Source organism: Taeniopygia guttata, chromosome 8 (genome assembly GCF_048771995.1).
Source record: "Taeniopygia guttata chromosome 8, bTaeGut7.mat, whole genome shotgun sequence".
Taxonomy (NCBI): domain Eukaryota; kingdom Metazoa; phylum Chordata; class Aves; order Passeriformes; family Estrildidae; genus Taeniopygia; species Taeniopygia guttata.
This window is the reverse complement of record NC_133033.1, coordinates 3512161-3528516: the sequence shown is the minus strand read 5'-3', so window position 1 is coordinate 3528516 and position 16356 is coordinate 3512161. Positions and strand designations below refer to the sequence as shown.

The window sequence follows — 16356 nt, the reverse complement described above, 5'->3', positions numbered from 1 at the left end:
GTGTGTTTGATTGCCAGCAGTGCAACAAGTGCTCCTCGTGCTTCCAACTCGAAGCTGTTGGCTTGCTGCTGTTCAGCTTTTTGGCAGTGCAGAACTTGGTCTGTCAGCTTTAACCCCTTCTCACGATATGTGAAGCTAACAAACTTAGGTCCAGTTTTGAAAACACACTTTCAAATTCCCCAGTTCTATTTTTTTCCTGGATGTAATGACATAATTACCAGTTACCGTATAGAAAGGAGCAGTGAAGCAAACAAACAACAGCAGCTATGAAAGAAAAGTGAAGGTCCAGCTCCCCTCTTGGAAGTTGTTGGGGATTTTTCCTTCTGCGTTGTTCCCACCTGACTTTGGCCACATGGAGAACACTGGTGTTAAGTGGAATGATGGAAATAATGCATGCAGTGTGTTAACAGTCTGTGGCACAAAATAAAAAAAAAACAAAAACGTTTTGGACTGGATGTGGGGGCTCACTGTGTGCTTGTGGTGTCTGCACAGCCTTCACAGAGTTAGCATCTCTCTGGGCTGCAGGTAACTCAAACTTCAGCTGGGTGAACTGTTCAGCCAAACAGCACTAAGTTACTGCACATGCATAAGGAAATCTCAGGAATTCATTAATGCACTGAGCACTCAAATTAATTCCTTTTAATGTTTACACACAAGATAAATAGAGACCAGTGGCTGACTCTTCTGGCCCCAGAGCCAAGGGACATCAAATGAAACTGGCAGGTTCGGAATAAAGCAAAGAACTGCACTTCAGCACTGGAACTCCCTGGCAAGGGTGGACGGAGGGATTTTAACGTGATGGATGAATTCACAGAAGAGAAATCACTTAAGGTCTGCGAATCACGGAGCATCTACACTGGCTCTGGAAATCCTAGAGCTGCAAATGACTTGTGCCCAGGGGCATCCCTGGCTTGGTGTGCCTCCCTAGGGACCCACTCCTGGCCCCTGTCAGAGATGGGGATCTCCTGTGGCCGTCCTTGAAGTGTTACAGCCCCCGGAGACAGCCCATAAATGATCTCCTCTGTGTCACCCCGCAGTTTTCATGTTTATAAAGGGCAAGGAAGAAAATCTGAAGAAATGTAAGACTTGAATTCAAAGTCATTTGTTGTGTGGAGTTTTTTATTTTGAAATAAATTATTTTAAATATTTCCAAATGAAGCTAAAAATGGGGGTATCTGGTACATAGGAAGCCACACAATTAATTTGCTGTATAGACAAATACTATTAAAATTTATTCTGATTATGTATTAGTTGGTTGTGTTGTTTTGTTTTATCTTTTGGAGTTTTCTGCTGCATGTCTTCTGTCCTAGAAAGCAAAATTCAAACTATGAGGAACATGGTCAGCATAGCTTAAACCACTCTATTTATTACAGATTTGTATAACCTGTAAAACTGCCTTTGGAGCCCACTGATAGGCAAGGTTTTGATTAACTTCAGTAAGGGCTGGATCGGGCGGGAGGGATTAATTTAATTTAATTTTTTTTTCCCCTCCACCCATTTCAGCTCTGTACTTCCTTCCTCTTGCGGAGGCGGGGTTGGGGAGCAGACATTCCAGTTTGGGAGCTGGGGCCCTGTGGCTCTGGGGACACCCATTCCTGTCACTGCAGGTTATTCCCTGCCACAGAGGGAATAACACACAAGGTGCTTGTGAAGGTTGTGGGGAGCAGCAGAGTGCTGAAATCAAAGACAAGAGCTCCTGTCTGCTCCCAGGGGACCTTGGGGAGGGCTTGGCTGAGATTTCAGTCCCAAAATCGGTGCTGAGACACTCAGAGTGGAGCAGATCCAGAAGCAGGACCCATGGATAGTGATCCTCATGGCCATTAGCCAAGGAGCTGGTGGCTATGCCCTGATTTATTAAACACCTATTAATTCCGGGCTTTTATTCCCCCTTTCCTGACATCCTTAAGAAATTATTCCTTTAGTAGGATGAGGGAACGCTTCCTGACCCAGGTACAAACCAGAGCCATTTACATGGCTCAATAAACAAACTTGTGGCTAGGAATTGCCAATCCCTGCCCTGTATTTCTGAGAGGCCGATGCGTTGAGCAACAGTAATGCACATTTTGATTTACAAACTTCTCTAATCAATCAATAGAAGCTTGAGTGAGGCAATCAGATAATCTGAATAATTAAATGGCTTTTCAGGGACAAATTAAAATTTGTTGCACACACCACATCCATCTAAATTATATTTGGTGTCCAGGAATAAATGGGTTTGCTGGTTTGTTTCACTCCTGCATCTCAAATGATTTTGACTTATTTAAAAATCATTTGGGAAAAAAAAAAAAAAAAGGAAAGAAAAAAGATAAATGTCAGTTTCTGATTTTTTTTTTTTTTTACATTGGAAAGAGTGCTCACAGAAAAAAAACCCAAAATTTTTTCCCATATAGTTTTATTACATGTATATTAAATATTTCAATATATATTTTTCTTTAGACATGTCAGACTATTTTGCTTTTTCTTCTCCTCAGAGAAGTTTCCCTAACACCTTTATTGTATAGAAAATTATTATGTAGATTTTTTTGTCTTCTTTTTTTTAAAAACAGGACTTCACACTTTCTAAATGTGATATCCTTCTTCACATCTTAAAGTGAATAAAACTGGTAAATCCTGGATTTTTGCACACTTGCTTAAGGAGTTACTATAGACCAGTTTTCTCCAACTGGGGGAGACAAGAGTTTGAAGAGTCAGCAAGAACAAGTATTTTTCTCTTATTTACTCCATCAAGGCACAGTAAAAGAAGGTGGGAGTGAGAGGGTACAAGGAATAGAGTTTCCTTAGGCCAAGTGGAAGTAAAATAATAATTCCCGGGTTCTGCTGGTCCCGGTCCCTCGCCGGTTCCTCGGGGCGTGTTTGCGTCCTCGGTTCAAGTGGGTCCAAGTGTGCAGCACAGCACAGGCGTGGCACAGCTGCCACCTCATCCACCCCCGCCTTCCGTGGCCTCTGCTCCTGCTCTTTGCTCCCAGCAGGACTCCTGTGGCCAGGTGGAGCTCCAGGAACTGAGGCTGAAATAAAAACAAATCAATACACTTGGGGACACAGGGGAAAGGTGGCAATGCATGGGTGGGGGAAGAGTGGGACTCACAGCTTGATGTGGAGGAGTCTGGAACCAAAACTCTAAAAAAGCCCAGCCAGTGTTGAGTGAGTGTTCATTTTGCACATGAAAAATGCTCTTCAGAACCACAGGCACTTGTAAATGAATATCGTGTCCATCTCCTCCACCCTCCATTAGTCATCGCATAACCAAGCCGTACGCACTCAGTCCTTTTCATCTTTCTTCTTGTCAAGCCCTTTAGCCTGTCCCCCTCACCTACTCATCCCACCAATCATTTTAATTAATCTCTGAATTTCTTTGAAACTAATAGTTTGTGGAATGGGGGAAAATGAGTAGGTTACAGAGACAAGATTGTGAATGATGGAGGTGGGGCAAAGTTAGGAGGCTTTGCAAGACCTGTTGGGTTACCTCTGGGGCAGGACAGCAATGCTGTAAACACACAGAAAGGCTGCAGAAGTGAGGGAGGAACCACTAAAAGCATCTTCCATTTTCCTAGGAATGCTGCCTGAGCAATGCAAACCCTGGATGTTGATGTGCAGCAACATCTGAATGAAAGATGTGATATGATTGTCTCTAAAGTGGATGGGGTGACCTCCTCACTCTAGTTACACTAAATTTCTCACTATTGTGCTATAGAGGATTTCAGTGCTCACTGCAAGTGCTCAGAAATATATTTTCAAATAAGTAATGAACTTTATATTTTTTTTATTCAAACACTTGTATGTATTTTTAAAATTTTTGATCAAAACCCTGAGCAAGTAGAAGTTAACCACATTGTTTAGAGATGAGCCTGAAAGGAGCCCTGGGGCCTTGCTTCCCGTGCTTTTTAGAATCCTGCAATGGCTGGGGTAGGAAGGGAACTTAAAGATCATCTTGTCCCAACCCCCTTGCCCTGGGCAGGGACACCTTCCTCTAGAAGGATGTTTGGGATGTTACAAATCTAAATGTCACACCAATAATGTCTCTGTGCTCATTATTTCTATACCACAGCTTAGCTGGTGCTCTGGGAAATAGAGAGTTGGGCAGAGTTCCCATCCTGGGGAGCTTGCAGTTGGAAAAATCCTCTACACACCACGAAGGCTGGCAGAGTAGCAGTTGATCCACAGTGGGAGCCCAGAGGGGGAAGGTAAGCAGGAGAGGAGGCACTGGAGGACGGGTGGCATATGGGAAGCAGACGGCTCTGCTTGGCATTGGGAGCTGGCAGCAGGAAAAATGCACCATACAAATAGGAGCATATTGATGCTGAGTGCTGGGGAGGCAGGTGAATGCCTTTGAAAAGGTATTTACTGTGTTCAAGGGATAAGATCTTGCTGGAAGTGTGCATATGTTCCCATATTACTGAGGTGGGGTTTCGCTGTGGAGAACTGGAGCTAGCTTTGTGATCTTTGGGTATTTCAATAAACAGACAGCAGTGTCAACAAAATGGATTTATTTGTAGTTGCTGGTTGTGACTGAAAGCCTCAGAATAACTGGATTTAACCATTCGGATCCCTGGGTAAAACAGCTCAGTTTTGATTAGGGTGTCAGGACAGACACAGACTGCTTACATTTTTAATTAATAAACAATCTGTCATCCTGCCAAAGCTGACACCTTGCTCTGTTTTAGCAGCTGCTGGCACAGTAGGCTCCTGGCAACCTGGGATAAAGCAGTACTTGCAACAGGAGAAGGGGAGGAAGCAAGTCTGCATGAGAGCAGAGCTGCCCAGTGAAAAGCAGCTCAGGGATTTCCAGGGAGCAGCCAGAGCTTTGTGGGCTCGGGCTGGGACACAGACAGCGAGTTCCTGTCCTGAATGTCAGCAGTGGCTGCTGGGTGACAGATGTCAGGACACCTGTCTGAATTGGGGTAATGGCTCTGACAGGAGCAGCAGCAAACAGAGAAAGCATTCAACAGTGAAAGTCGCTCCTGCAGGTTGCTCCTTCCCAGGGATTAGTGTGGTGGAGCCTGTGGGGAAGTTTACAGAGGGCCTGCTCACGTAATTCAAATGGAAACATTCACTGTGGATGACAGTCATTTGTGTTGGAGTCATGGTGTGGGAGCACGAGGGTTGCCAAAGAGGGAAGGCGAGGCAGGGAGGAAAGGGCATGGCCTGGGAAGGACAGTGCCTGGAAGCACAGGCACAGTTCAAGGCTTCTGTTTTGGAGAAGGTGCTGCTGAACTGCTTCTCCTCCTCCTCCGTCCCACCTGATTAATAAACAACAAGCGGATCTCTGATCTGTCCCACAGCCACACGGCTGCTCCTCCCTGTCCCCTCACGGCCGGGAACGTCCCGGCCTCACCCACAGCAGACCCTCAGGACTTCCACAGGAGAAGAACCAGGACGCTCAGCCTCTCAAAACTGCTGTTCTGTGGTAAAAATTATATGCAGCAGCAGTGCTGCCACTCCCTATGTTCCCTTGTTTCAGAAGGAAGAAGAGATGGGAAATTTAGCCCAGAACCATAAGGGTCACTATTTGAGATCTTGTGTTTTTACAATGGGCTCAGGAGCGCTGTTCCCATGTGTGCCAGAACAAGTCCATGAGCAGCTGGCAGTGCCTTTGGCAGATGGGTTGCTCAGCTCACAGGACTGTTTACAGTCTGTTGAGAACATATGAAACATATAAAGAGCCATAACATTTGAATATGTTAAAAACAAGTTCATAAGATCAAGGAGAATTTTCAGAATAAAAGGACAGTGCTAAAGCAAAGGCCTAAAGGCTGTGATGGCTGTGAATTGAAATTCAGATTGGTTAAAATTTTACTTTTTTTTTTTTTAATAGGAAACAACTAGAAAGCCATTCCAGAAGTGCTGTGTAGTATTTGGAGAGCTGGGTAGCAGTTGTAGCACAGATTTCCAGAGGTTTCAGCTGAGTAAGGAGAGGGCTGTGGGCTCAGGTAAGTCATGTGAAGCACGTGTGTTGTAAGAGTTAATGGCACAACTGTAGCCTTGCTCTACATAAGCACGTTTTGTGCTGATGTTTCCCAGTTCCTGCAGCCCGTGTAGGAAAAGGTGTGTGGCTGGCAGAGCTGCAAGCCCAGACAAGGCACTTCTGGGTGTGGATGCTCCCAGCCCATTGCCAGGTGCTTCAAATAGGCATTTATGTCAGAGATCTGAGGTCAGTTCAATGATAGCCAATTTCAGCCTTGGATTATTACATAAATATTAATAAGAACAGGGGAATATTTCACCTTTATGTTATTGGTCAGCAGAGTTTTCACCTAACCCTTAAGTGTGGAATATATTTCCCTTCAAGACAACTACGGAAACTTTAAAAGTTTGGCCAAAAAAAATTGTTCACCTCTTTAATATAACCTTGTGAGTTTAATGAAAAGTAATCTTATTTTCTGTATACTTAACGAGGAAAAACAGGAGAAGAGAGTCAACTCAAATGGGAATTGTATTCTTCCCTGCTTTTGCCTGACATTTAATCACCTCTAGCATCTTTGTTGCTTGATTTTCCTCCTTTGAAAATGAACATAATGAGACTGAAGTCCTAGTAAAGCAGGCAGATCTGAGGGGAATACATGCTGGACAAGTGGTATGAACTATTTTTATTTTTTAAAATGCAGTAAGGAGTAGGTACAGAGAGAAGCAATGGATTTTCATCTGAAAGATCTAGTATTAAATTGTTGGTATAAAATATTCGTTACTGCCCCCATTTGCTTTTAGGATATCAATCAATGGCATTTTTATTGGTTCATGAGCCTTGTAATACATTTTGAATCTGACCCAGGACTGTGTGGAGCATATACTGGCACTTAGATTTATGCCAGTTTAACTCTCTGGTCACTCTTTGACCTTTTTGACCAAATATCTCCCAGTTGCTAAGGGCTTGCTTTTTGTGGGGTTTTTTTTTGCTTTCTTTACATTCAGTGTCTCTGCTTCAAGGGGCTGTGACAGCGATTTGGAGTTGTTGGTGCAGGGGAATTATCACACGGCAGCTTCTCAGAGTGGGGGATACTGAGGCACCTCTCCACCTTCCCACTGGTGGTTTCCTAAAGAATCCACCCGGTTTCTCAGACTTTTGGCAAGAAGACCACGTGAAACACAGGAATTCTGCTCTGTTCCCCACTCAGGGAAGAGGATGGATGCTACAGTGGCAGGAGCGGGGAGGTGAAGCTGTGGCCACCTATGGTCACTTCCACCTGCAGAATCTGTCCCTGCGCTTCCCTGCCTGTTTCCCACCTGTGTGCTGTACACTGCTCTCCACATCACAATAATTTTAAGGACAGCCTGTTTCCCACCTGTGTGATGTACACTGCTCTCCACATCACTATAGTTTTTAAGGACAGTCTGTTTTCCCACCTGTGTGATGTACACTGCTCTCCACATCACAATAATTTTAAGGACAGCCTGTTTCCCACCTGTGTGCTGTACACTGCTCTCCACATCATTACAGTTTTTAAGGACAGCCTGTTTCCCACCTGTGTGCTGTACACTGCTCTCCACATCACTATAGTTTTTAAGGAAAGGCTATTTCCTACCTGTGTGCTGTACACTGCTCTCTACATCACAATAATTTCAAGGACAGCCTGTTTCCCACCTGTGTGCCACCTCGCACTGCTTTTTAAGGACAACCGAGGATGCAGCCGGCAGAGCCTTGCAGGGTGTCACGGAGCTGATGGGAAGGCTGGAGGGCGTGGGAGCAGCATGCCGGTGTTAACGTTCTGCTTTTTGTTTTTTTGTTTTGTTTTTTTTGCTGAGGATTGCGCCAGGATTGCAACAGCCCGGCCCGGCTGAGCTGCTGCACGTCCCGGGGTGCTGATGGAACAATTCACCTTTCTGGGAAATGGTAATGGCAGCAGGGCTTCCGAAAAGGGAATTCTGAATAAAACACAGCTCCTTGCTTCTCGCAGTGCTGATGGGTTTCAAGTGGCCCACCAGGCAGCCAAACAAACAAAAATATATATGGCAGTGTTCGCTCAGAGTTTTGGGTAAGGTGGGGGAATATTGAAAATCCCATGAGCTTCAATAGTTGTATTTCTAGCTTTGTGGTAGCTCTGATTCCTTCACTTGCTTCTCACAGATCAGTAATCAGGGGACAGCTGACAGGAATAACCCCCCAGGAAAAAATATACAACTGCCCCTGAAACAAGCAGCATTTCATATGCAAAGCTGTGTGATAAAGGGCGTGCTCAGGGTGCTTTTTCAGGCCCCAGGGGAAGTTTTACAGAGCAAAGTACCTTTTAGCAAGTCCTTTTCTGTTAGTTTCAAAATCCTCTCTTGCTTTTCCCTAGAATGATTTTCCCACAAAAGGTGACAGAAACCGTAAGAAAAGTCTCAGCAGAGCTTACAACTCCCTTTCTTTCCCTCTCTCTCTCAAACACTGGGAGCTCTCAAAAAATATTTTAGTATCCCGGAGATTAAAACCAATTTGTATTTGTCTTGCAATAGCTCTGACTTTCACCGCCTTGTCCTCCCCTTTATTGGGAGTACACGTGTGAGTACTCCCTCTAATGTTATTTACACGCCTGCTGTCAGCTTCAATGAGCAGTTTCTTAGCAGGGCACCTTCCCACGTCAAGGAAATATTTTAATTTCTTGTCCCAGCTCCTGCTTCCTCCACGGGCAGCGTCCTGACGTGGAACAACAAAAATGAGTATCAGTGATAGCAATCATTCTTAGCTGATAAATGGAAATTAACTCTAGAACCTCATTGATCTTAGGTTAGACGAGGTGGGGCAGTGCTTACTGGACATTTTATAGGTGTTCCATTTATGTGAGTTTTACGTGGTGCCTGTTATAAATTGAGTCATTTTGTTAATAGTGGATCAGGAAAATTTTTGAGCTATAGGACACCAATGGACTTAGGTAAAACTGAAAATAACGTAGTAATTTATTGAAGGATTCTCTATGTAAATAGGAATGCTAAAGAGAATCAAGATAAAATGTATATAATTGCTCCTAAGGCAAAGAAATATTGGCAAGCAGCCACGTGGAAATTGGAAATTTAAATTTAACTAGTTTTATGCCAGTAAATCACACTGGCAGAGTCTCAGGTCTAGTCAAGTGAATGGCAAACCCACAGGTAACTCGCAGGACCAAGGATTTCCCCTTCATGAATGGGTGTAGAGAAGCAGAATTTCCCAGAGCAGAAAAACACTTTGTAGAAGCAGCCGGATTTTCAGCTTTGAAGTAGAAGAGAGATACTTTCATTTTCAGTATCTCCATTAGAGCTTCTTTTTGCAAGAACCAGGAGTGTGAACTCTTGTGCCTGAGCCAAAATTCCAACCTAAGCAGAATGTACTCATCTAAATTTCCCTTTTGGTTTCATTTGGCCGAGGTATTCCTCGGTGTAGAGTTGCTGTGTACTGTTACAGCAGTTGCTGTGTTGGGAGCTTGGGAAGGTTACATAAAAACCCAAACCATAATAAGCTCAGAGAAACCCCTGAGCGTGATGATTAAAAAGAGAAAACGATTAGGGAAAACACATCAAAGAGGCTCAGTGAGAGTCCTAAGAGGAAAAATACTGATTATATTTGTTTTGCTTTTGTCTTACATGAGGTAAAAAGGCGTGTGGTGTGTCCTGGGTCGCCACCCTAAGGGGTGTGTACTCAAAGACAACAGAAGCAGACTCCAAGGCTTCCATGGGGTTTATTTTGGTTGCAGGGCTGGGGAGATAAGATATAATTGTGCCATATACATAGTGGTGCTATCAGTCTGATGGATTACCCTTCCCATACACCCTGAGCACCTTGCCTACCCTCTGCTGCTAATCTGTGCCTGCCAGGAGAATTTGCTTTCTGACCTTTCCAGAAACTTTCAACTGTGATTTTTTTTTTTTTTTTTAAACAAGCAGAGAAATGTTTTCTTTCTCCAAACGTGCAGTTCCTCTCTCTGGTGAAAGCACTCAGAGGCATCAGATGGGTCACATTGATTGCTAAAACTGGTGTGCCAGTTCAGTTCAATAAATTGTGAATCTTAGGGCCTAAAAATTGTTTAAATTCCATTCTGGGTCTGGGAGTGAGAGTAGACATTTATTGATAGTCCTGTTGTTCACACTCCACTGGATTCTGTTATTTTAGAACAATGTTAGATTCACTTTTTAAAGTTTATTTAGACTAGGTCTGACCTGGGAACCAGGTTAGAAAAGGTTTGAACTAATAAAATATGCAAAATGTGGTTTTAGGGCTCTCCTTTAATGTGGAAAGAGGAAGAAAAGTTTTAGTCAGTTGTAACAAGTCCAGTAAGGGAACTGTTTACTTAACTCTCACAGTTATTTATTTTAATTTAACTTCTCAGAACTTTTCAGCTGGGTTTCGTTAATGCAGGCTCACATATTAGAGAATGGGTTTTACTGATATGTGTTTTTCAGTTTTAACACTGACTTCAGTCTTTTTCTTTTGGACATTCTGATATAGTAGATCCCAAAAGCAAAAGGAAAATAACTGAAAAGGGCTTTGGAAAAGGGGAAATATAAAATATAATCCTTATAGACTTAGAATTAGGCAGGAAGATAGCCTATAGCCTAGATAGTTTATTTTCTCATTAATATAGCTAGCATAAATAAATTTCTGAGGCAATAGTGCATATTATTTTCCTATGTCAACAAAAATAATGGTAAAAAATCAAGGAATAGGACCACACTTTGTTGGTGCCAGTTGGGTGATGCACAGACTTTGCTGGTTATGCATATTTAACTTCGGCCTTGTTAGAGCCTTCCTGAATTTGGGTCCAAGCTGCTGGACAAATTGTCTTGTACTTTATGCTTTTGCACATAAAAAAGAGGCTGCTTGGAACAAAACATTCCAGGTGAAAGATCCTTGCATTGTCCTTACATCCTCCTGCCATCTTGGCTTGCTGACACGCTGGGAAATCCACCTGGGACTTGGCAGAGCAGGAGGTGAATGGGCCAAAGAGAGACAGAACAGGCAAAAGTGCTGGAGCAACAATTTCCCTCCCACCTCCCAGGCCCAGAGAACTTTTCTCTGTCTGGGATGCCCTGTACTGGTCCATGGGCTACACTGATTTTTGTTCAGCCCAGGAGTCTAACCTTTTTTCCCTTCCTGAAAGAACTAATACAAAACCACTCTGTTTGTATTACCAGTGGAGCTGTATTCATTTAGTTTTGATCTGATCCTCACAAAACATCAGAGCTGTTTGCAAAGTTAATAGCAGCATAATGACAAAAACAGCAGTGCCAAATGTCTTTGGTCTTGCCCTTTTTCTTCTCCTTAATATCAAAGCTAAAAACATGGTCTTGATTTATATGCAGGATTACTGATGTTAAAGCTATATAATAATACATCTAAAGCCTAGCACTGTTTATAAATACACCAAACGTGTAACTTAATAGTTATTTGTGCTGAATCTTTTATTTTCCTGCATGCTCTGTCCTACCTTTGTTACTGAGGGCACTAATGCTGCATTAATGTAAGCTGAAACAGCTGCATTTATCTTCATTTTATTCTCCCAAGTCACAGCAACGTGCTGGAACGAGAGCCACTGTCTGGAGCAAACCTTCTGAAAGTCTTTTAAGGGCATCCATCTGGGCAGACTTTGTGGTTGCAGAAGGGCTGATGCTCTAAGTATTCATCCCACTAATGGTCTCATTGATTTTTATTTACGCTCTTTGTAGGTTGCCCAGAGTCTCAGTCTGAGTAAGAACTGCAGAAGATGTGCTGAATTCAAGAACTGCAGGCGTGTATTCCACTAAACCCAGGTTTCTGTATCTGTTTTTGGGGTCCTTGATCAAAGTGGGGCCTCCAGAGCAGCCTGTTCTGTCTGCAGAGAAGCAGAGAAGTGCAGTTGGTGATGGTGAGCAGTGTTAAAACACAGGTGCACAAGTTTGAAAATGTTGATCCAAATCACATTATTATAAGTAGTAGGGAAATGTCATGACTTACTGAGATTAAACAAAGACCTGCTTAGAATCTTGTGACTTCAGCTCATAAATGGATTTCATCACTCATTACAGCTGCATAAACAAATGCATGTGGTACATATGCATGTTTTGTTTTGGCAAGTTGTTGTTATTAAAGTCCCCTCAGAATTCTTTTTTTAATTGCTCCTAATGAGCCAAGGCTGCCTGGTTCTGGAGCCATGCCTGGTGTACCTGAGCAGCACAGCCCACTCATTGCTTTTAAAAGGGAATAAAGTTCCCCAGCCCCTCTCCCCTTCTGGCAGCTGAACTGCTTGGGCAAGCAGGTTATTTTAAAGGAGGAATTTACAATATGAAACCTGGTGTCAAAACTTTTATTCCTTTTATGAAAGTAGCCTTGCCCTGGTGCTCCTTTGGAGCTATGGAAATGTAATCCCAGCCCAGTCAACAACTGGAGAAAGTCCCACACAAATCTGAGTTCAGACCAAGTTTGTCACATATTTAATGTATTTAATTTGTGTAATTTTTCCTGTTGTCTGTGACCTCGTTTCTGCTGATGGGCCTCTCACAAGGAATCCTAGAAATGGCTGCCCTGTGATTACCCAGGGGAAATTAGTACTTCCCCCATGTTTTCTTGACAGTATGTTGCAAGTGGGATGTGGCAAGAGGAATACAGGTTTTGGTCTTCCTGCTGTGGTTGTTACCTGAAGGTACAAATGGTGCAGTAGTTTGGGATGCAGAGCAGACACTTCTCTGTGGATTTAAAACGCTGTACAGATCAAAACTGCCAAGCCATTCTCATCTCTTTAAGTTTACAGTAGCTGCTTTCAGCTAAACCCCCACTTTTCAGCATCTCCAGGCAGGCAGTTATCAAAGTTTAGCCTCAAAAAACTCAAGATGGCAAAATATGTTGGTAATTCTTTGACTTTCAATGTGCCATTTCTTAATCACAACTGAGAAGCTGTATTAATCCTGGGTGGGTAGTGTCCCATTTTAACTTTACACTGCAAATTATTTTTTTTAACTATATCTAAAGGAAAATTACTTTTTTTATTTTTAACATTTCCCCAAAGAAAAATACTCAAGGACACTCCGTTTTTGTGGCCATTTTTCTGATAAAGATTCAAAAATCAAATTTTAAAATGGATATTGGTGACGGAAAGGGGATAGTTTTTTCCTATTTCAGTCTCAGCCTCTTCTTTTTACTTATAAAAATCAGAGTCAGGAAAGTAAAAAGAGCAACAATATGGGAGAGTTCATGCTCAGGGTTGTTCAAATGTATCTCCTATAATAGATGGATTTGTCCTGAAGTGCTTTAGTTTCTTTCACTCCCTGGAAAAACAAAACAGATAATAACAAGAAATCTCACTTAAATGGAATGAAACTAAAACCTTTTGGCTTTTCTGTCAAGTGGCCTTAATTTTTAGGCAATCGGGGAGGAGTCTTAATTATGTGTGCTCCTAAAGATTGCTTAAACCAATTGCTGAGGCTTTGGGTGTCAAAGCCCTTGGAGAATCCAGTTGCTCCTCACCTCTGGAAACCTTTCCTCTTACGTAGGTAGCTAAAAAGACGCCTGACATTAGAGACTTGCGCTCCAAAATGTTGCTGTGAATGCCTTAAAATGTCACATTAATATCAAGAATGCTTCACCCACAAACCATCTGGCTTTGCAGATCTCACAGCGATCTTTCAATTAGTTAATTAAGCTTCCCTGTTTCCTAATAAGGCCGATTTGAAATGCTCTGAGGTCGGGGACAGCGGGGCCGTGGGTCTGCACCGTGCAGGTGTGGCTGTGGTTAAGGGTCTCCCTGTGCAGCTGGAGATCCTGGGAAGCTCTGCTGGGCCTCACCTGGATGTGCTGCCTGGGAAAATACCTGGCTTTGTCCTTATAAGGCCAGGGAACTGCTGCCAGAGCCCTGATCCTGCCCCAGCTCTTCCCAGCCCGCTCAGGCACGGTCCTAAAAAGGCAGTTCCTTGCTGCTGCTTCCCAGGGCTGAGCTCCCCAGGGAGGACAGCACTGCCAAGGCAGCTCTGCTCTCACTGCTCACAGTCCTTAGGGGCTGTGCTGGTCTTCTCCAGGCAGATGTTGTGTCCAGGGGCACTGCTGGGCTTCTCCTTCCTCTTGCTGAGTGAGAAATGAAAATATAAGTGTTTGGGAGCGGGGCAGATCCCTGTAGGATCCGAGTCAGAGCCCTGAAAGCAGATTAGGTTATGGTGCTATAATAGCAAGTGCTCAGCAGCAATATGAGCCCAAAGCAATCCATGTCCTTTTTCCTCCCTCCCCTGGCTGCCAGTCCTGCTCTGCTTGTGCTCGCTCAGTCCTTTGTGGGCCGTGCTGGGCTCTTGGTTTCATCCCTGCTGAAAGCCAGGCAAGGGTTTGCTGCTCAGATTCACAGAGTGGCATCACTAAGCACTGTGTAACTGAGCGAGTGGTGAGTGGGAAAGAGGGGGAAAACAGTTATTAATGCCCCATGCTCTTCCCAATGTGAAACCTTTAGGTGCTGTGCTCTCCTTCTGAGTAAAAACTCTTCAGTTGCTGCGTATTTTATGTGACAGTTTTAGAGGTTCAATTGAAATTTTCTGAAGGATCTGATTATTGCCTTATTTATTTCACATGCCAAGTGACAAGCTTAGTTACAGTCTGATAGATTTTTAAGGACAAGTTCTTTACTGGAGCTGGATTTTGGAAAGGCTTGAATATGCTAATTCAGAAGGGGTAAGGTAGGAGACTTTTTTCTTTTATTAAATCAACAAATCATCCTACCTTAATTTGAAATAACAAAGAGAAGTGTTTTTTAAAATTTAAGATCTGTGAAATTCTGGCACTGAGCAGTTACATGCTCATTTTGAAAAGGGGCTTAAAATAATTCATTTTCAAGGGGGCTGCTTGGGAAGAGTCCTGGATGGTGTGTGCTCTGTGGAGTGTGGGAGACATTGGGATGCAGCTCCAGCTCTGAACATGTTGTACAGCAGTTTGTCTGCTCAGAGCCACAAGCTTCCTTCCTTTATCAGCCTGCTCCTGGCAATCCTGCTCAGCCTTTGGACTTTATGGCCTCTCTCAGGATGTAGCACTGGTTCCCCAATATCTCTTCTCTTGTCTTTTGCCAAGTTTCCAGCAGGCAACGAGGCCACGACAAGCAGGGTCACAGGTGTTGAAGGAAGTCAGCAGCACAAACAATTATTATAAAACTGGATTCTGCAGTGGCAGGGATGAAATGCTGCTCTTTATGAATCTGGAACACTATCCTCATCTGTTTTTCTGAGTTTGTAACTAGTGTTCTAGCTCTTTTTGTATCACTGCTAGGTGTGTGCTGTGGATTTAGTAGGTGGGGTTAAGAGTACTGATGATATAGATTAAAAAAAGAAAAGAAAAAGGAGATTGCCATACACTTATTTAATGCACATTGTTAGCTGAGATCTGGTCTGGGATTCTGATGTTGTGTTATAGTGCTGGTTTCTGAAATACCTGCCATGTAAAACATTAAAACAAGTTATTCCCATGTGTGAATGGTAGTAAAGGAAATATTTAGACAATAAGGAAGAGGGTGATTAGAGGGGATCGTTGATCAGGCAATAAGGAAGAGGGTGATAGACACTCTGGTACCACGAGGCAGGAGGTGACACACACCTATGGAATTTGATAATTTAGGAGGACCATTTACAGCTGTAGACTTCAGACACTAAACATTGCAAAGAAAAGTTTTAAAAAAACATGGCAAAGGGATGCTCCTGCCTTTGCCAAACAAGGTAGTGGGTAGCCAGAAAAGGTTGTGTTGGAATTTAGGAAATACCACTCAATAAAGAAGTTCTTCCCCTTGGCATTTCTGTTGGGCTGTTGGTTGTGGCCCCAGCATACACCTTTGTGTCATGTTTATGACCCAGAGCTTTGGAAGATGTGTGGTTTTGGGAAGACAGACACATGAAATGACAGTGGGAGGACCGCCAGAAGCACACTATGTATTCTGAATTCAGAAAGTGCCCTCATGTAGCTTTTAAAGTGAAAAATGTTGCCTGTCTTCATACTCTGTCAAGGCAGAGCACCTTTAGTGATGTTGGTATTTTTCTAGATTATTCCATCTGCAATCCTTTGTCTGAATGCAGCTATAGCGAAATCAAGGACAGCCTCCATCCAGTACATGAATTAAGTTAAACTGTAGAATTCAGAAAATATAAATGCACCTGCCTCAGAAGGTTTCACTGCTTTAACCATACTGATAAAACAGGGAAAAGCTGTGATTTGAAGGTGAAATTTAGAAACCCTGGGGCCCTTTCCACTACAGAGGTGGTCTGAAGTCCCATGGTAGAATTGTTACCCTGTGTGCAGGCTCAACCCTTTGTTCATTGTCTGATCATCAATCTTCAGTTAATTCAGCGAGACTCGTGGTGGAAAAAGGTGACTAAAGGTATCTGAATTTGCCCTTTTGCACAGGAGGAATTCAGCTACTGTTCTGATAACCCAGGGTAAAGCACACTTTAGAACAAGCCAGTGCTGTTCAGCCCCTG

The 16356-nt window shown here is 43.2% G+C and overlaps 1 long non-coding RNA gene across 2 annotated transcripts in view; it reads left to right on the top strand.

Moving 5' to 3' along the window:
* Window positions 1-16356, top strand: part of LOC115496129 (uncharacterized) — a 150354-nt gene that overhangs the window by 24603 nt on the left and 109395 nt on the right. For both annotated transcript variants that reach the window (XR_012057095.1, XR_012057094.1), the window contains one exon: window positions 5813-5927. This is a non-coding gene — a long non-coding RNA (uncharacterized lncRNA). The remainder of the gene's footprint in view (window positions 1-5812; window positions 5928-16356) is intronic.